Raw genomic sequence first — 21,597 nt, forward strand, 5'->3', positions numbered from 1 at the left:
ATCAAAGGAAAAAGGTCCACACGCCCGGACTTTTTTCCGTTAGTATAAAGTGCTCAAGACATTTCTTTTTTTAACAAATAAAAAAAGAAAAAGAAAAAAAAAATGGAGCAACGGAGACTGTCTTTTCTCTGTTGCTTCTCTTTCAAAGCATTGATGTATTAGGTATGCGTGGGACACAAGTCCCATACACATGCTCAGTACATCAAAACAAGGAAGCAGTGTGCCACAACCAGCAGAAGAACAGTAATGTGCCGTTATGCAAAGACATTAATTAAGAAAAGTACTTTTTTTAAATAATGTCATTGTATAATAGCAATAACCAACTCCGTGGTTGTGCTATATTGAAATTTACCCACGGATGGCTTTATTTCATCACTCGGGCTTCGCCCTCATGATTAACCCACACCAACCATGGGTAAATCTTCACTATACCACACCACTTATAATGACGTACTTAGAAGATAAAACATTATAGGACATTTGGGCATATATATATATATATATATATATATATATATATATATATATATATATATATATATATATATATATATAAGGGATAAATGTGCCGCTGAGTAGAAAATGAGTCTAAGTTATGTGAAATGACTAAAACTGAAACATACAAAAACAAATTTCTAAATAAATGCAAATCATAATGGCATTACTTTACAAATGTATCAAAAGACAGTACTGCTTAGAAAAGAAAAGGAACTCCACAGTTTTGTGTCATGATTTCTTAGAATAACTATTGCAAATATCCCATTCATTCAGCCGTCAAGTGAAATGACAAAAATGTGTATGTTGCTCTTTAACTATAAAGTGTTAGAATGTCACAGCTTGAGTATATGCACTCCTCTTTCTCTGCCTTATAAATACTTGCTGTATGTGGCACATACGGTTAATCTTCCCAATGTTACATGTTAACACTGTGGTTTCCAGGTTCAAGTCTAGAGAGAGTGATGCTGTGTGAAACGAGGGATCCTTAATGTCCGCATTGTCATGGTATAACACCACAGAGTTAAGAAATTGTCACACACATACATTTTTCTTTGTTTTTGTATTATTTATTTGTTTATTGATTTTTTTTTTTTTTTTTTTTTTGGGCTTCATCCTTTGCCCAAAACTTGGCATTGGGCATCAGTGACATACAGAGGTCACTAGCAGTGAATGGTGGTTTGCTTATCAAGTTAAAAGCTAAAAAATTGAATTTGAATTCCCTGATGAAGTTGTGGTACTGTCCCAGATGTTTACCCCCTTACTGGATGAGGTGCAATAGATTCTTGAGCATTTAAATGAATATGCGCCTGGTGATGTAAAAGGCAGTTGCTGCATACCACTTAAAAACTTAAGTAAGTAAACTGGTGAAGTCACTATAACAGCTGACTGAATGGCTAATTCTCTAGTGAATAACATTTTTAACAAACTGGATAATCCTTTCAATGTTAAAATAAGTGCTGCTAGTGGTCAGTCTGTGCTTATTGACAAATATTTGAAGGTTAAAAACAGTGTTAGAACTCCAGACATTAAAAGCATTATTAAGGAGTTTGACAGCAAACTATTTAAGTATAAATCATTGGGTTATGATCATTTTTATCTTAAGCAATGTGATAACATTTGCCTCTAGGTTTCTGGTTTTAAAAGTTCCTAATGACATTAAAGAAGATGGTGCTTATAAAGAACTTGTCACCTTATTTAACAATACTGGAACAGAAGTAAAGAAAATCCTTATTAAGCACAATGAAAAAACGTCCTATATTTTAGAACAGCAGATTAAAGTATTGGATAACAGTGTTTTAAATTATGATGAATTTGATATATTTCAACAGTGTTATGAGTCATTGTTTGGAGAATGGACAAACATATTGAGAATCTCATTACTGAAAAATATCAAAACATTAAATAGAGAAATAAGGGACATGTGCAAATAATTTGACATGCCCTTTAACTCACCATCCACCATCTAAAGTGCTTGTAACCAAACAAGAAAAGGAGAACATTCTTCCAGGCAATCCAACTTTCATTTTTTACAGGAGGAAGACTCCCTCCCCCTTCTGAAATGTTCAGAGGGGATTGTGAGTCAAGAGAAAGGTCTGTCAGAGGCCTGCAACATAAAACAGCAGACACCTGCTGAAAAGAAGTAAACAAAGTGGGATCCACAAGCACAGAGTACTTGGGGGAGAGGAAGTGAAGAGGGTGGGCAGAGGTACCCTTGTAGACAAATACATTAAATTCAGGTTATGCTTGCCCTATTTTTTATTTAACTTCCAATATTTTTTCTGATGCTCAATATTGTGTCTTAAAGAAATTATTTTCATTCATTTCTGGAAAGAGAATTAAATAGGTAAGCCTTATTTTAGATTTTAAAATGCTTATAAGAAAATTAAACATACTGTACATATAAAAAGATGTTGATTTTTTTTTTAGAAACAGCATTTTGTTAAAACATTAAAATGTTTGTTCAAGCTGAACCTTTATGACATAGCAAACATTTTCAAATGCATGTAAAAAGATTTCTGTCAAACACTGACAAATAAAAGTGAATATAAGTGGTTTAATATGAGTAAGGATGAAAGATTGGCCTTGCTGAGTCTAAGAAAAATGAGCCATCTCAGATTTTTAAAATTGACAAAGACAATAATTTAGTCATTATGGCTAGCAAGGATTATATCACAAAAATTAATTTACACTCGGCAGGTGCCAGTTGTTATATAAACCCAACAACTGGGGATGCACAAGCCAGTGCATTTCTTTGTGCCCGTCCCAAGCCCGGATAAATGGGGAGGGTTGGGTCAGGAAGGGCAGACAGCGTAAAATGTTGCCATATGATACATGCGGACAACAGTACAAATATACATACCGGATCGGCCGAGGCCCGGTTAACAAAGACTGCTACCAGTACTGTTGGCCAACAGGGTGCTGGTGGAAATTGGGCTACTGTTAGCCGAAGCAGGAGAAGAGGGGGAAGGCATGCCTGAAGGCAGGTAAAGGCTAGGACTGTTGTAGTGAGGGTCAGAACTTTGAATGTTGGCAGTATGACTGGTATAGGGAGAGAGATAGCTGATATGATGGACAGAAGGAAGATTGGTATATTGTGTGTGCAAGAGACCAGATGGAAGGGGAGCAAGGCTGGGTGTATTGGAGGTGGGTTCAAACTGTTTTATCATGGTGTGGATGGGAGGAGAAATAGTGTAGTGGTTATCCTGAAAGAACAGTATGCTAAGAGTGTTTTGGAGGTGAAAAGAGTGTCGGATAGAGTGATGTTTATGAAGCTGGAAATTGATGGTGTAAAGATGAATGTTGTTAGTGCATATGCTCCACAAGTTGGGTGTGAGATGGATGAGAAAGAAAAATTTTGGAGTGAGTTGGATGAAGTGGTGATGACTGTACCCAAGGGTGAGAGAGTGGTGATTGGAGCAGGGTGGCCTAATGGTTAAGGTGTTTGCCTTACAAACACAAGGTACAGGGTTTGAGTCTCACAAGGGATAATTGGCTAAGCTTAAAATGGCTCACAAGGGCAGTTAGCTTAGTACTAATCTATGAACCTATTTCAGTGGGCATGTTGGTGAAGGGAACAGAGGGGATGAGGAAGTGATGGGTAGGTATGGTGTTAAGCAAAGAAATGCAGAAGGTCAGATGGTAGTGGATTTTGCGAAAAGGATTGACATGGCTGTGGTGAATACGTATTTTAATAAGAGGGAGGAGCATAGGGTGACATACAAGAGTGGAGGAAGATGCACACGGGTGGAATATATCTTATGTAGAAGGGCCAGTCTGAAGGAGATTGGAGACTGTAAAGTGATGGCTGGGATAAGTGTAGTTAGGCAGCATAGGATGGTGGTTTGTAGGATGACATTGGTGATCAAGAAGAGGAGGAGGAGTGTGAGGACAGCACCAAGGATCAAATAGTGGAAATTGAAAAAGGGTAATTGTGAAGTGGAGTTCAGGGAAGAGTTAAGACAGGCACTGGGTGGCAGTGAAGAGTTACAGAATAGCTGGGTAACTACAGCAGAGCTAGTAAGGGAGATGGCTAGAAAGGTGCTTGGTACAACATCTGGAAAGAAGAAGGAGGACAAGGAGACCTGGTGATGGAATGAGGAAGTACAGGAGAGTATACAGAGAAAGAAGTTGGCGAAGAAGATGTGGGATTTTCAGAGATATGAAGAAAATAGACAGGAGTATAAGGAGATAAGGTGCATGGCAAAGAGAGAGGTGGCGAAGGCTAAGGACAAGGCATATGAAGAGTTGTATGAAAGGCTGGACACTAAGGAGGGAGGAAAGGACCTGTACCTATTGACTAGACAGAGGGACCGAGCTAGTAAAGATGTGCAGCAAGTAAGGGTGATAAATTATAATGAGGGAAATATACTCACAAGCGAGGAGAGTGTGTTGAGCAAATGGAAAGAGTACTTTGAGGGGCTGATGAATGAAGAGAATGAGAGACAGAGAATGTTGGATGATGTGGTGATAGTGAATCAGGAAGTGCAACAGATTAGCAAACAGGAAGTAAGGATAGCTATGAAGAGGATGAAGAATGGAAAGGCTGTTGGTCCAGATGACATACCTGTGGAAGCATGGAAGAATTTAGGTGAAATGGCAGTGGAGTTTTTAACTAGATTGTTTAATGAAATCTTGGAAAGTGAGAAGATGCCTGAGGAATGGAGAAAAAGTGCTTTGGTACCGATTTTTATGAATAAGGGTGATGTGCAGAGCTGTAGTAACTACAGAGGGATTAACTTGATCGGTCACTGAATGAAATTATGGGAAAAAGTAGTGGAAGCTAGGTTAAGAAGGGAGGTGGTAATTAGTGATCAGCAGTATGGTTTCATGCCAGGAAAGAGCACTACAGATGTGATGTTTGCTCTGAGAGTGTTGATGGAGAAGTACAGAGAAGGTCAGAAGGAGTTGCATTGTATCTTTGTGGACTTAGAGAAAGCATATGACAGGGTGCCTAGAGAGGAGTTGTGGTATTGTATGAGGAAGTCGGGAGTATCAGAGAAGTATGTAAGAGTGGTACAGGATATGTACAAGGGTAGTGTGACAGTGGTGAGGTCTGTGGTGGGAGTGATGGATGCATTTAAGGTGGAAGTGGGATTACATCAAGGATCAGCTCTGAGTCCTTTCTTATTTGCAATGGTGATGGACAGGTTGACAGACGAGATCAGACAGGAGTTCCCGTGGACTATGATGTTTGCAGATGACATTGTGATCTGTAGTGAGAGTAGAGAACAGGTGGAGGAGACCCTGGAGAGGTGGAGATGTGCTCTAGAGAGAAGAGGACTGAAGGTCAGCAGGACTAAGAATATATGTGTGTGTGTGAATGAAAGGGAGGATAGAGGAATGGTGAGGATGCAGGGAGTAGAGATGGTGAAGGTGGATGAGTTTAAATACTTGGGATCAACAGTTCAGAATAATAGTGAGTGTGGAAGACAGGAGAAGAAGAGAGTACAGTCAGGATGGAGTGGGTGGAGAAGAGTGTCAGGAGTGATTTGTGACCGACAAGTACCAGTAAAAGTGAAAGGGAAGGTCTAAAAGAGGGTAGTGAGACCAGCTATGTTATATGGGTTGGAGACAGTAGCAGTGACAAAAAGGCAGGAGTCAGAGCTGGATGTGGCAGAGTTAAAGATGTTAAGATTTGCACTGGGTGTGATGAGGGTGGACAGGATTAGGAATAAGTATATTAGAGGGTCAGCCCAGGTAGGAAGGTTTGGAGACAAAGCCAGAGATGCAAGATTACATTGGTTTGGACATGCGCTGAGGAGGGATGCAGAGTATATTGGGAAAAAGATGTTAAGAATGAAGCTGCCAGGTAACAGGAAAAGAGGAAGGCTAAGATAAGATTTATCGATGTGGTGAGTGAGGACAAGCAGGCGGTTGGTGTGACACAGCAAGATGCAGAGCACAGGAAGAAATGGAAACAGATGATCCACTGTGGCGACCCCTAATGGGAGCAGCCGAAAGAAGAAGAAGAAGGTGCCAGTTGTTATATAAAGGTAGAGAGCAAATTTGTGCAAGATAGTTACCATATAATTTCAGCTTAGTAGATTTTGTAATTCAACAGCATAGATCATTTGAAACTGTTAATTTTTTAACTATGGATTGCCAAGAATTGGTGTTATCTTTGGCATTCCAAAAATTCATAAAAATGAAAACAATCTGTCATTTAGAGCTATTGTTTCTACCAAAGGAAAACCTTACCTTTGTCACTATATTTAGATGCAGTAATAAATCTCATAGTCCAAACTTCTAAATTGTATTTACAAAGCTCATGGTCATTTTTAAATGAGTTGTATTCTTATAAATTTAAGGGCACAGATAGGTTTTTGGTAACTTTGAATGTCACGTCTTTATATGACATGATTCCACAAGATATAGGCATTGAACATTTAAGGAATTATTAAAGTAAATTTATTACAATGAGTAATTTAGAAGCTAATAACATCTGTTTACTATTGGGATTAATTTTAACTATTTTTTTGTATTTGATAACAGTGTATGTATCACCCAATATGGGAATAGTGTAGCACCAGCATTTGCCAATTTGGTAATGGCTTGGAGGGAAAGTCAAACTTTGGAGACACATTCTTTTTTTCATTAGTATCACTCTACAAATGATACACAGATGATTTTTATGGAAAGGAACTGAAGAACAATTTTACAAATTTCTTTTGGACTTAAATGCTAGCAGTATTTATTTATTTTTTTAATTGACTACAGGAGGGTTGGGAACCAGCATTAACTCTTTGGATATTTCATTGAACCTACTGTACACTTAGATGTAAAAAAGTTCACTAATGTTTACAGAAAAGGGGCATTTGTACTAGTCAATATAGTAAATTAATGAAGAAGAATATTGAAAGGGTGCAATATATAAGGTTAAGTGGGCTGATTAGTAATGATGAAGCTAAGGACACTTTCTTAGTGAATTATTTTTGGAAAGAAGACATCCTTACACTATTTTGAAAGCACTAGAAAAGGCAATTAGGGATAACATAACGAGTACATTTACCCCCATTCTAAGACCAGGATATATATTTAAAGAAAGAAATAATACAGAGGAAAGTGGCATTTTTTTGCTAGTGGATTTATACTATTGGTCAGACAACCAAGTTTATTGTTAAAAAAGGAAATAATTTAAAATGGTTATTGGAACATCCTTTAAAAGGTGTCTAGAGTGAGACAGGTGCTTTTCCATCTAATGGATGCAAAGCTTACAGGTTTATTGAAACTAGTATTTTTTTTTAATTAGCACAGCTTACTGCAGAATTTTATATTAATTGATTTTACCCATGGGATAGTATTGGCATTGTATATGTTGCTAGATGCTGCGGCTGTGACAGTTTCTATGTTGGTAAGATGACTAGGAAGCTCACAGTGTATATATGAGCATAATTTAGCCATTAGAAACAAAGATGCCAATAATGCATTATCTATGCACATCCTAACTTTTAGAACATTTGCCTCTGTTATTATAGATCATGTGTTTACCAATTCTGGCAAAGAGGTCAATACAGAATTTGACTAAAGAACTGAAACGGCAGGTATTATTGAGGGCTGATAAATTTCTGGATCTGAATGACATCATTAACATTACATTTTTATTAACAGCCTTATCGAGGCAATAAGTATTTATTGTATTTTTTCACTATTAGTATTTTTGTTTGATTAATGAACTAATAATATGTAGATTTTTTTTAGTTGCTAATTGATTATTTATACTTATTGGGGTGACTTTTGTTTAGCAATAATGGTGGTCAGCTGATAATGGCATATGATATATTAAACAAGTTACAAAAGGGTAAGCATTTTGTTATTTTAGTCATTCTGATGAAGTTCTTGATGAAATGAAAGAGTAAACTTGCTCAAAATGTATTAGTTGCATGAAGTGATTTATTCTTAGAAATAAATGCTGCCTTCTATATATAACTTAATTTATTTAACAAATGAAAATCAAACACATAGCAGATTGTCATAATTAGATCTCCACTTATGTTGAAATTGTTACATTTCAATTTACAAGGTCAAAATGTTAGCTATCCAGTGGCATTAAATGTTAATAAACAACATTTAGTAGTTTAGCCTTCTTTGTAGTCATGGGTTCAATTCCCATGTGCTATTAGTTTTTACAGCTCACTAACCCATTATGTCCTAATTTATATTATTTTATCTCTTACCAACACTGATTATTACCAACATCATAGATCTGATAAAATGTCTTATCAACCTGTCAGAAAACTATATGTATGATTACCATCTTCCATAACAGAGAGAATAGCCACAGGTGACTATACATCCTTTGAAATGTAATTCAGATAACATCATAAAAAAGCAGTTGAGGATTTTACAGTGGAACATGGATAAATACATTGAGTATCCTGTATCCTATGTGACCATGTCTCACTATCATATTTTATACCTGCAGTTTCATTTAAAACAGTCATACCAGACCATTTTTGTCCTTTCTATTGGACAGATGTAACTGGCAAGACTGTCTGCCATTGTGCACAGGCTATTACACATGAGATCTGAATTTGGCTCCAATTGACTGCCATATTTTTAGGCATCCTTCAGAAGACATGTCAGGTGGAAATGAGGGTGGTGCTCCATTTAGAACCCAAAGCTGATGTCAGGAGGATTCCAGGATCTTTGGTGGATTCCTTGTAAAGCAATACAACCATAGGCTTCTGCAAAACTATACTGGGTCTTAGTACAAGGCTAAGGTTTGGAAGGGCTTGGCCAAGGCTGTCTCCAGTTCATCTGGCATTCCATGCATTGGTTAACAATGTCATCACCATTATACTGAACAGAATAGACACAAGCAGGCTCTCCTGAGCCAGTGGGAGGCAGAATTTAGAGGTGCTGACAGCCCTGAGTTGTGTAAATATTGTGACCCATCACCACCCAATACATTACCATGGACTGGCTAGGCAATACACTTTTGCATTATGCTTATTTTTGCGTTTTCTGCTCTGTATAGCTGCTGAAGACAAAGATGGAAATGGGGAGGAGCATCAGGAGCAATTATCATGCCTCAGACAGGGACAGGATAAGTATGACTCAAGTATCAATGCAAGCAAGATCATAATACATCTGAACGTTATTACATTTTTCCAAATTTCAGGGCATCAGTCCGTTTGAGGTTGAGACATAGAAGAATGAGTAAACAAACTTTACCTATATATCAAGCATACATGTCTGCTCTAATAGCTCCTGATCATTGTATTAGGCGATGTATAAATCAACTTAGCTGTGCGAGGGTTCAGTTCAAAGCAGCACTTAGCTTTTAGTACAGAACAGTGTATGAGAATTATTTTTTGCAATATTAAATAACCTCAGACTTTCCATTTTTGTAAATGGATGTCTTTACTTGGAAAGTATATATCAAATGTCAGAGAAACCTAGCTATTCGTCTAATGTGTATAATAGCACTGAGACTGATATATTTTATGATGCATTTATGACTTCACTTTATATCTGGTCGTGCCAAAGTTTCTATTTTTAAATATTAAAATGATATGGAACTAATGTTATATATTTTTCCCGCCTCAATCCTGTCGCACTCTGTCTTATTTTTTTTTTCCCTGTGTGGAATATTGCGGCTGCAACACAAATTATCATCAGAATGGGGAGTTAGACCAACCACTGAGAATAGGACTGCCATATCTCCATAGATATCTGTTGTGGTACAAGCACATGCAACACAGACACACAGCACATCTGTATCACAACCTGACAGCATTTCATCCGCAACTGCTGCGCTACCTGCTCCATCTGTGAAGTGTGTTCTCTAGATTGCGTAACTAGATAGGTACGTAGTTTGGATCCAGTAGTTACTGACCACACTGACAGTCTGTGTCCCTCTAGTGCTATGTAGGTAATACCAAACAGTCCAAAGAGCAACATTAACCAGGCACAATACCCCTCCTTCAGGAAAAAGGCATCACAGCCAAAAATAAAACTGAAATTTTCTTTATTACAACAAATAGTCATACTGGCTATGTAGGTAATGCCTTATCCACAGATTTGATGTATAGCTTTATAGTAGGACTGGGCTCCTCTACCACTTTCAGTCATTTTAGCACACGTCACCCTAGCAATACAATGGTGATGTCATCCTTTCAGATATGTGCTGTTTCACAGGTTGTAATAAAATTTATTGGGAGGCACTTGCAATTCATGCCATGTTCTCTAGCTTGTGATCTTAGCTATGTAGTGGGTTCATATTCAGACATTAATCCATCAACTCAGTTGTGTCAATATATGTGTGAATGTACATGTAGGTAGGAATGGCATCGTCCACAGATCTGATGTGTAGATGTTGAGCTGAAGAGGGCTCAGGGCTGTATCACTATTTTCTGTCCATTTTACCACAGACTACTTTGTTAAACACTTGTGAACCCATTTGTTGAAATGCGATTTATCTTAAATCTGCAGTAAGCCTTCTGCTTTGACCTCAGGAAATAATGCAATGCTCTCTAGCTTGTGGACATTGTAGGGCATGAGTTTAAATAAGGCATTCTCTAAGTATTTTGCATGAGTGCTCTACACTCATAGGCAAGACTGCATAATGCAACACGTGGTTGGGAACACATACTGTCATGCAAGATTTTGAGACAATGAGACAGATCATACAACACTTTCACATATGCCGTGCCTCCATTTCCCTCGCCACCGAAGAAGAAATGGCACCACAGCCAGTGAGGTCACTGGAAAAGCAATACAGTAACTGTGAATTAACAGGCTATGAAGGTACTTTTATAGCAGATATTGTTTTTAACCTGTCAGATAATCGGCTGAATAAATATGAAAGACAAGTGCTTAATAAGGGATTAACATTCGTTCCAGCGAACACTTTTGGAATTCAAGTTTTTTATACGTAAACAATTTAAAAAGTGTTTTTTTTTTCACATGATAGTAATCATGATATACAGTCTGTTAATCATATTTCTAGAAATAGTACATTTATACCGGCTTCCAATCATGTCATTTCTATGCTTGAGAAGTTAGTTGAAAATTAGATTTATTCATATTTTACCAGTAAACCTAAAATGCTTTTATAACTTTCTGCAAAATGAATATAAAGCCATTCAAGCACTTTATGATAATGATGAAATTGTTGTGAAACCAGCTGACAAGGGAGGCAGCATTGTATTATTGAAAAAAATACATTATATTAATAGTATGTCAGAAAGAAGTCCAGATTATGAACAGACTGGTGCAAGTACAGTAAGATGTTTCAACAAGGACATATCACAAAATAAGTTTTTGAATATTTTCTTTAGGAATCAATAATTTTTCCCCAAAATACATAAATGTCAGGTTAACACACCCTTTTAACCGATAGTATCTGCACAAGGGAGGGTTATGGAACCCATACTGAAGTACCTTGAAAACAAATTTAAAATGTTTTGAGTATATCTACCACTATTATTATGAAGGACAGCTCTCATTTTCTGGAATTATTATATGAATGGACTTGACATCATAGTGTACTTAATTGCTATACGGTTACACTCAATGTAGACTCTTTGTTTGCATGCATCCCTAATGATCTGGGTATTCATATGGTTAAACAATACATATTAGGACATACTTGCCTCACTGATATTAATGTAAACCTTATATGTGATTTATTGAGAATTGTTTTTGAAAATAATGTATTTTTGTTTCAAAAAATTATTATAAACAGGTTATGAGTATTGATATGGGGACTCCTGTGGAAAATTCGTAGGCAAATCTAGTTATGAATTATTGGGAAATAATCAGTATCCAACAATAATTTCTGTAATAATGTGGTTTTCTATAAAAGATTTGTTGATTATCTCTTTCTTTTGTGGAAAGGCTCTTTATGCGATTTAAATGATTTTATTACATATCTCCATACTACAACAACCTTCATAAAGTTTAAAAAGAACATACAGTACAGAAGTATAGACTTTTTGGACCTTACCCTATGAAGGATGTTAAAGGTCAGTTGCATACTACCATTTATAAAAAGGAAGTAAAGATGTGTTCATATCTAGCATGGGATGGTATGCATCCAAATTGTATGTTTGATAACATTGTTAGAAATCAAATGTCTAGAGGCAGTAGACTTAACACACTTACAAATGATCTAATACAACAGTTACAAGATGTGGCTAATGAGTTTAGTAAAAGGGGATATCATACTAATAGGGTCTAGCATATGAAAAAATGACATTATAAAAGAGAGGGGCTTTTTGTATCTGCCTATTTTTTCAGGTAACACTAGGAATAGCAACAAGATACATATAAAAGAAGAGTAGATTTTTGTTAACATATGATCAAAACACAGTATTAAACATATTATTAGAAAACATTAGTCATTTTTATTACAAGTACCTGAGTTAACAGAAATTGCATCAAATAATCCATCATTTAGTTACAAGAAATGTACAACATTAAAAAATAGGTTATGCTATAAAGAACAAATTAAAAGTAAACTACATAAGAATAAGAAAATGGGCACTAAATGTAAAAATTGTAAATTTTGTAAATAGATATACACAAAAAGTACATTCACTCATCCAGTTAGCAATGTTGTTCTATATACATGTGCATGGAAATTGTAACACAAAAAATCTGATATATATGGCAAGATGCACTGTGTCCATCTTATTATATAGGTAAAATGAATTGAAGTTTAAAAGGTTGTATATGTAGTCATTTATCTGATATGAGAAGATGTGTTGAAACAAATACACTATATAAACATATATGCGATACACACAATACTCATGATTTTAAGTTTTTAATTTTAGAAAATATTCCCATATATCTTATAGGGGATGACATCAATAATCTGAAGAAAAGACAGGAAAATAAATGGATTTTGCTTTAGGACTTTTAATCCAACTGCTTAAATGAAATTTTTACTCTTAAACCCAAATTAAAGTATGTTTGTAATTGTGTTAAATATTTTTTTATCTGTTTTATTTTTTGTATATATTTTTTCTTATTTAGTGGTGGTGCTGCGGTAGCGTTGTTGCCTCACAGTTAGACATTGCACGTTCGATTCTCAGAGCGTCTTCTGTGTGTCGACATGTGTGAATGGGCATTCCTTCATTGAAGGTTGTGCATTAGGCCCGGCAAGCCAGCACGTAAAAATCTACTGCCAATCATTAGTGGACCGGAGTTCCGCTGTGGTGACCCCTAACCAGGAAAAGCCGAAAGACAGTTTATTTTTTCTTATTTATATATTTTTATGTTTGGTTATATGGATAGAGTTTTATATTAGGATGTTAAAGATTTAACTGAATGATTAGTTTTAATTACACAGGCATTGCTGATGTATTTATAGTGGTCTGTAATGTTATCTGTTTTACAAGCCTGAGGAAGTAGTTTAACTGTGAAAAGTTTGTAGCTTGTGAATAAACAGTTTATATTTTCCTAGTTGTTCCAGTATTTCTATTTGATTATCAAGGCCAATGCATACAGGTAGTTTTCTGGCCAATTCCCTCCCCAAACTGACATCACCATAACCATCCTAAAAATCCACCCATGCTATGATGTCACAGCTCCCTGGTCCTTCCCAAGGAAACAGTACATGAGTCAAGTCTCCTGCTGTGAGCTGTGAACCACAGCAGGTAACAGCTCAAATTACCCTTAGCACTTGGACAGCTAGGGAAGATACGTGTGAAGGGGGAATGGAGATGAGTCAAAGTAGTACAATTCAGGCTTCACAAAAGACTGCAATTTAAATTCTAAAAAAGAGGCAGCAGTAAAAAGCACTTTGAAAGTCTGTTCTGTGGCATTTCCACTGTTTGTGTTTTAAGTAGTCATTGAAGGGCATGAAATGTTACTTAAAACTGACAAAGACAGCTGTGTATACATGCAAAATCAATGCAGTGACAGGAGCTTTAGGAATAAAGAGGCCTGCATGATGTAATTTGTTACAGACAAGCACTGCATTGTGGGATACCTAGAGGCAGACTAAACAATCAGGATCACTTCATGATGCTAGACCAAATGTGGTCAGCCTCAGAAAAATGTTTAAAAACCTGTAAATAGTCCCAGAGTAGTGCTAAAATGTAGGAAATACAAAACTATGATGAAATAAACATGTTTTTTGAGTCTGTGGGTGCTGTTCTCCATTAAAGCTCAACATATGCCGTGCTGCTCTTTGGTAATGTCATGCCTTCAAATATACTCTATTTCACAGTTAAATTAAGAATTCTCCTGTAGCATGTGCAGTCAATATAATATCATATACCTTGTGTGGTTAGATATGTAGGTGTTCTTGTTTTCTTGTAGTAATTTTATACTGTCTTGTCTCATTCACTCAACTACCTACAGCGCACAAAATAATCTACCGACTCACAGACTGTCGTGCTGTCTCAACTCTACTTGCCAAATACCAACCCAACATGCAACTAAGATCAGAAAATCATCTACTTCTAAAAGTAGAAAAGCCCACCTTACCTGCTGGTCAACTCATCTACTCCTTCACCATCGCCAAACTATGAAACTCACTTCCAACTTCTTTAAGAAACACAGGCAGCACCACCACCTTCAAACAAATACTGAAAAATCATCTCAACTCTTCCTGCCTATGTTCCTGCTCTATAAACTAACCTCTTCACTCTCCTTATATGATTACTAAACTCCTATGCCTTTTGCTACTAGTGAATGATGATACTGTCTCCATATTTATTTTTATCTTCACTTGTTGATACTGGTACAATAATACTGATTAATATATCTCTGTTTATACCATTCTGATTGAATTAATCTGGCAGCCAACTAAATTCCTGCTTTAATGTATATTTTATGTATATATTACAATAATCAAACCAACTAGATTCCTGCTTTTATGTATATATTTTGTATATATTACTGTGCTTACTACATGTAACACTGTTTCTACTTCTGTACCAATTAATGTTTATATTTTTCTGTATCTGTGTTCTTGATGGAGCTTTTCTCCCCGGGCCTCCACTGAAAATGTGCTCTTTTATGCCCAGTGGACTTTCCTGGTAAACAAATGCAATAAAATAAATAAATAAATATTTTCATAGTACGAACATTGCCAAAAAATGGTCCATGGGCAAAGAACATCTACCCAAATAGCATAAATAAATATGTTAATGCTACAGCTTAGACAACTGTATTAATATTTATACTTTCATTTTTGTGTACATTTATTTTAGAGACCATATTAATATTCTTACTACTCAATAACTAATATCAGTCTTTATCATAGTAATTGTTAATGAAGGTGATTTTAATTGGCTCTAGGTGATATGGTCATCACAACTAATAGCATCAAATATCACCAAAAAGTGGCATGAGTATTTGCTAGTGTTAAATGAGTTGAGGACTGGCCTACTACAAATCTATGCCAAGGACCCATGCTAAAAGTAGGATGGACTATATGAACCTGTTGACCAATGTGTGCTCACTATAAAGCCCAGCATCCCTGAATCAGTAAGCTACTAGCCTGTTGATGTCCACTTTCTTAAAAATGGGTTACCTGGGATAGCTCTGCTGAGCAAACACTGATGTGAAACCAATCAACCTATAAAAATGAATTAAGGATTCCTACTTTGAATATAGGTTCACTGAGAGGATGCAGTTTGGAAGTGGATAACATGATGTTAAGGAGACAACTGGATATTTTGTGTATCCAGTATATAGGGTGGAAGAGCAATGCAATGAAGTATTTTGACCTGGGATACAGAGTCTACTACTTAGGGGGTGGACAGACTAGAAATTGTGCAAGAATTGTAGTGAGGCAGAGTCTTCTGAAGTCAAAACAGGATATGAGGTTTGCTTGGATTCACATTGTTGAGGCAAAAAGATTAATGAAGGCAAGGCCATTTTCGACTTTTGTTTGGCAAATGGCTTAATGGTGGTCAATATGCGGTTCAACAAAGGAGACTGTCACAAAGTCACCTACAGGAGTGGTCAGCATACAACTCAGGCAAATTTCCTCCTAGTCAAAAAGGGCATTAGGGTCAGGATTGCAAGGTCATTCCTAGGGAAACAGTCAACCACCAGCATAAATGACTGGTAACCCAATCAGCTGCAAGCAGGCTTCAAAGTCAATGGAGACTAAGCTGAAGACATGCAACTTAACTGTAGTGAAAGCAGAGGAGTTTAAGAAAATATTTAATGCTCTAGCACCTCAGGAAGAAGAAGAAGAAATATGCAGAATCAAAAAAGAATGCTATAACCTCAAACTCCATGTGTGAAAATGGTAGAATAGAAATATATTCAATCCAGAAACAGACAAAATACATATAATAAAAGCTGGGTCTGGAAAATTAACAGAAGAAATAAGGAATCCAGATTTAAGTGGGAGACAGAAAAAGATGGATCTTTTTCTAAGACAGAATATTGGTTGGCTAAATAAGATAGCCAAGACAGCAGTCATAATTGCAAAGCACAAGGTATCAGAGAGAGTCTACCAGTCTCTGGAAAGTGACTTAGCAGATAACACAAAGAAACCCTATCAGGTTGCAAGACAATGACAGAAATATAAAGAACATAGTCAATAGATGCCATTCAAATGGAATGCCAGCGGCAACCTGCTGACTGTGTGTGACAGCTGCAAATGTCTTCTGTAACAGTTCATAGTATTTTCTGTGGGACTGAGAAACTTCAGTGTTCTCCCACTGAAAGTACTTGCACATTCTGGAAATAGTCTCAAAGAAAGAACCCCCCCCCCCCCCCCCGCCACCTCCATGAGCTCTCCTCTGGATATAAATCAAAAACATAAGGAGAAAACTGCATTTTTCATTCCATATTCAAAATCTTGACTCTCTTCAGGAAAAGAAGCATCCCCTCCTTCTTTTACCAGAGACCACCTTATTAGAAGGACCAATAGCCCAACAATATAGTTTATTAAACTGCAAATCTTTCAGGTTAAGCAACCCTTCTTCAGTGCAATATAAAATCATTTAAACCAACTACATTTTAAAAGAAGAGAACACGACACAGCAAGCCATTGGCAAGAAATAATCTGTTAGCGGCCTGGGTTTCTTAAAGTTATATATCCTTTCACATTTAAATCAGCAATAGAAAACTGTAGCAAAAGTTAAAAAATAGACTAACAATTTAAATACAACTATAATTATTAAAAAATATGTTTAATTAAATTCATATAAAAAGATAACTATGAATAATTATATAAATATATTTAAATATATTTTACAACTTTTTTACACATATAATTATACTTTTATCTGCTTTTTGCTCAAAATTGGTTTAATGCTTACAGTTGCAATAAAACCCTGAATTCTATCAGCATTTAGTCTTAAAATGCATTTATACTCTACTATTTCTAATTTTTTATTCGTATCACCACCCCTCATATTGTTTTGAACAACTTGTACAACTTTAAAATTAAATATATGTTGCATGCCCTTATCAATACAATGTTTAGATAAGGGAGTACATTTATTTTTATATCTGACATATGGTCTATAATCCTATCCTTAAGCTTTCTACTACATTTCCCTATGTAGAAAGCAGACATACCAAACAAGTTGCTAAACAGACATTCTCCGTAGCACAAGTTACAAAGCAATTAATAAAAAAATATTTTTCCTGTTACTGGATGTGTAAAAAATATATCCCTAAAAATATGTTTACAGGTCACACAATTATAACAAGGAAAAGTGCCTTTCTTATGGCTAGATATACTTATTACCATTATAAATCTGTTTATAGCAAAGTTTCTGCTTAATATTAGCACTTTTCTTATATGCAAAGGATGGGTGCTCCTCTATAATTTTACACAATTCAAGGTGTGCACTTAAAACCATCCAATTTTTCCTTATAATATTCTTAACATCATTGGTCCTAACACTGTTTTATTTTCCTTTTTCCTCTGATACCTAGTAATGTCTTTTGGCTTTTCCCAGTTAGGGGTCGCCACAGCGGAACTCCGGTCCGCTCATGATTGGCAGTGGATTTTTACGGTGCCGAGTTGCCAGCCCGACGCCCAACCTTCAAGCAAGGCACACCCATTCACGCAGGCATGCACCTACCTGCATGTCTTTAGACATCATTTCACCGTGGGGAGGACATGCAGACTCCACACAGAAGGCGCTCCTGCCGTGAATCAAACCGGAGAACCTCTTGCTGTGAGGCGACAACGCTAACTGCTGCTAAGGTTTTGCTAATTTATTTCTTTCACTGTCAACATAATTTTTTGAATCACTTAAAAGAGCACCACCATAACATCTAGTTTTAAGCTCATATGTCATTTCAGAAATTTGTTCATTATACCTTACTCCATCGGTATTCAGCCTACTTAACCTAAAGAACTGGCTTCTGACAATACCTTTAAATACGGGTCTACTTTACATTACCGAAACCACACTTCACTGACACACAAAACACCGACCCCAAATAACCGAAACCACACAACACCGACAACTCACAAAACCGAACACAATTACACCGACACAAACAATGTAAACTACACATGACACACAATGACATATCCACTAACCCTAACCCTAAGGTCCGACACTACCGCACAGTTACCCTACCCGCACCCTAACTCACTTAACCCACCCCTACACCTAAAGACTGTCACTATCGCACACTTAACCTACCTGCACCCTAACCCTAACTCACTTAACCCACCCTAAAACATAAAGCCCGTCACTATCGCACACTCACCCTACCCGTACTCTAAACCGAACTCACTTAACCCGTCCCTAAACTACAGTCCGTCACTATCACACACTTACCTTACCCGAACCCTAACTCCGACACTACCACACACTCACCTTTCCCACACCCTCACCCAAAATCCCACATTATCGCACACTTACCTGACCGCTCCTAACTCCGTCACTATTGCACACTTACCGAGTCACGCTCACACGTTACCCTTGTCGGTCTTTTGGCTGTCGGCAAATCACCTTTTCGGTCAACTTGCTTGTCGGTCGTTTCGTTTCGGTCTTCTGCGTGTCGGTGAAGTGTGGTTTCGGTAATGTAAAGAGGACCCTTAAATACACATAGGGGGTGCATACTATCCCTATGCAAAAATCTATTTGCCTGTATATCTTATTTATAAACACTAGGGTTTATTGTACCATTCTCATTACTTAAGAGAATGTCTAAGCAACAACTCTTTTCTTTAGAATAATTAGCCTTAAACTTTAAAAACTCAGTGGTTGTATCAAGAAAACACAAATAAGCACCAAACGAAACCAATAAAAAGCAAAATATCCTTGCAGGCTGGTTGCATTTTAACAGTTATTTTTGTATCCTGAATCATTAAAGAAGGTTTGGAGTCTGCATGGGTGTTTTATGTCAAGACAATCCACAAATTCCAATAAGACACGTTGTTACCTGTCCAGGTTAAGAATACATTGTCAACAAAATGCTTGTAGAATGTAATATACTGACCATATTCAGTTACAGCAGTATAAATAAAATTATTCTCCCAGTGATTCAGTGTCAGGTTAGCAGAAATATGTGAGAGTGAGGTTCCCATCACTACACCAGATTTTTGATGATAAAGTTCTTCTTCAAACAAAAATGTATTACTGGTATGCACATCATCAAACAGAGAACAAATTGTTTCAATCTCCCTGGCAGTATATTCACTTACAGAGCATAGGAACTCTCTAATTACATCAATACCATAGTCATTGGATATTACAGTAAACAATGAAATAATATCCAGTGTAACAAAATAAAAATCTGAACATGTATTTGCAGCGTACCACTGAAATATTTTGTCAAGAAAGTCCCCAGTGTCTTTAATAAAACTTTGAACATGACTCAAAAAAATGACCTAAAAAGAAATTCTAAATACAGAGAAACAGGTTCAATCACCCATCCTTTCCCTGAACCAATAGGCCTCATTGGTGGCCTTTGCATATCTTTATGTATCTTTGGTAGTCCATATGGGAATGAGGTTCTTGGATGTGACACAGTTAAATAATTCAAAATATCAAGAGTAATATCATTAGATAGCTATAGCTCATAAATATAGCTATTCACTCAATGTATATTGGAATGTAAGGTAGCAAAATTTATCTTCAAAAATATTTTCATCACTTAAAAGCTCCTGGATACAACTTATACAAAAAGTCAAGAATGACAATCGCGCCACCTTTATCTGTCTGCTTAATTACTATTTCTTGATTATTCTGTAGCTTAACTAGAGCTTCATGTTTTCCTTGCGTTAGGTTATATTTTTTAACACCACACTTATTCATATATAATTTGTGTAATTGTTGCTCACAAATATTATGAAAAGCAGTTATAACAAGGGCACTGAGTGGTATGAAAGTACTTGATCCCTTAGGTCCTTTACTAACACTGTTGCCACATTTAAAAATCAATTTAAGGATTATGAACAAACAACTTCAAATCTGTAAGCACTTCCTCAAGCGAATCATTACTTCTAGGTAAAATATTCAGTCCTTTTTGCAGCAAAGAACAGTCATTCTCTGACAAAGTTAGATTAGATAAATTTACTATTGTACTTTTTGAGTACTTATCTCTTGTTGCTCAAGTGGCTGCATGCCTCTGGACCATTGTAATTCCTTTGATCTCCTCCCACTCTTACTTTTCTTCTTCCCCAGAAAGGCACTCTTTGCCTCACCTCTACCTTCTTCAGTAACTGGAAATTCAGAGCAGTTCTCATTCGCTGCAAATCCTCACCAATGATAGGTGGATTGGAGGAAGCTCCTCCCATCACTTCTCTGTTCTCTGAGGCTACAGGTCTCTGGTTGATGGTTTTCTAGTTCTTACTGGGAACACAGGAAGTTCTGCAGGATGGTCAGTTACACTAATATTTATTGGCATTTCAGTATTGTTTAATTTATACAATGAGCCCCTATTAGATACAAACCTCACCTAAGGCCAAGAAAAAAATGTGACCATTTCTAAAGTCATTAATGTATGTAACTATTGAAAGTTTTTGTTTTAATATTGTTTTAAAATGACAGTAAAATAAATACAACACTGTAAAGAAAGCAATTAAAACACTTCAGCTTTGAACAACATAAATGATACATTTTGCCAGCAGTTTGTAAATAACTAATTCTTGTTATTTGTTTATTTTGCTGACTAAAATGTGACTCTTATAATAATGCCATAATGGATGAACTTAATAATTATGCAGATAAGTGTTTAGTACAGAATGCATTTTAGTTAAATGTAAGAATGCAGTTGGCACTGCCTGAACTACAGTAAACTATCTAATTTATGGATAGTTTACAGAGTAAAACAGTTATCAGATAAATTTGAAGTACCTTATGTATCCAAAACTCTGGCTATATTTATATCTGATTTTGACGTCATTGTCTTGTTAATAAAGTGCCAGTAGTCCTACAGATACTACAGTTTATTTTTTATTCTGATATCTGATTTTGTGCAAGAATGGATGATTTTGCAAAGTAAAATAGCTCTAGATAAATCATAAGTACTTTATATCCATGCTTACACTATGGCTTATCAAATTACAACTTTGCGATGAAACAACTTGTTAATTTCAAGTGGACTGAAAGCCAATGGAAAAAATTTTTTTTCTGATGGGTGAAGGGAACATATAGAGCCAGCTTTAGGTGAAATGAAACCCTTTGTGAAAGATTCTATGGTGCTTCC

Source organism: Protopterus annectens, chromosome 16.part0 (assembly GCF_019279795.1).
Source record: "Protopterus annectens isolate FY-2018-M chromosome 16.part0, PAN1.0, whole genome shotgun sequence".
NCBI classification, from domain to species: domain Eukaryota; kingdom Metazoa; phylum Chordata; order Ceratodontiformes; family Protopteridae; genus Protopterus; species Protopterus annectens.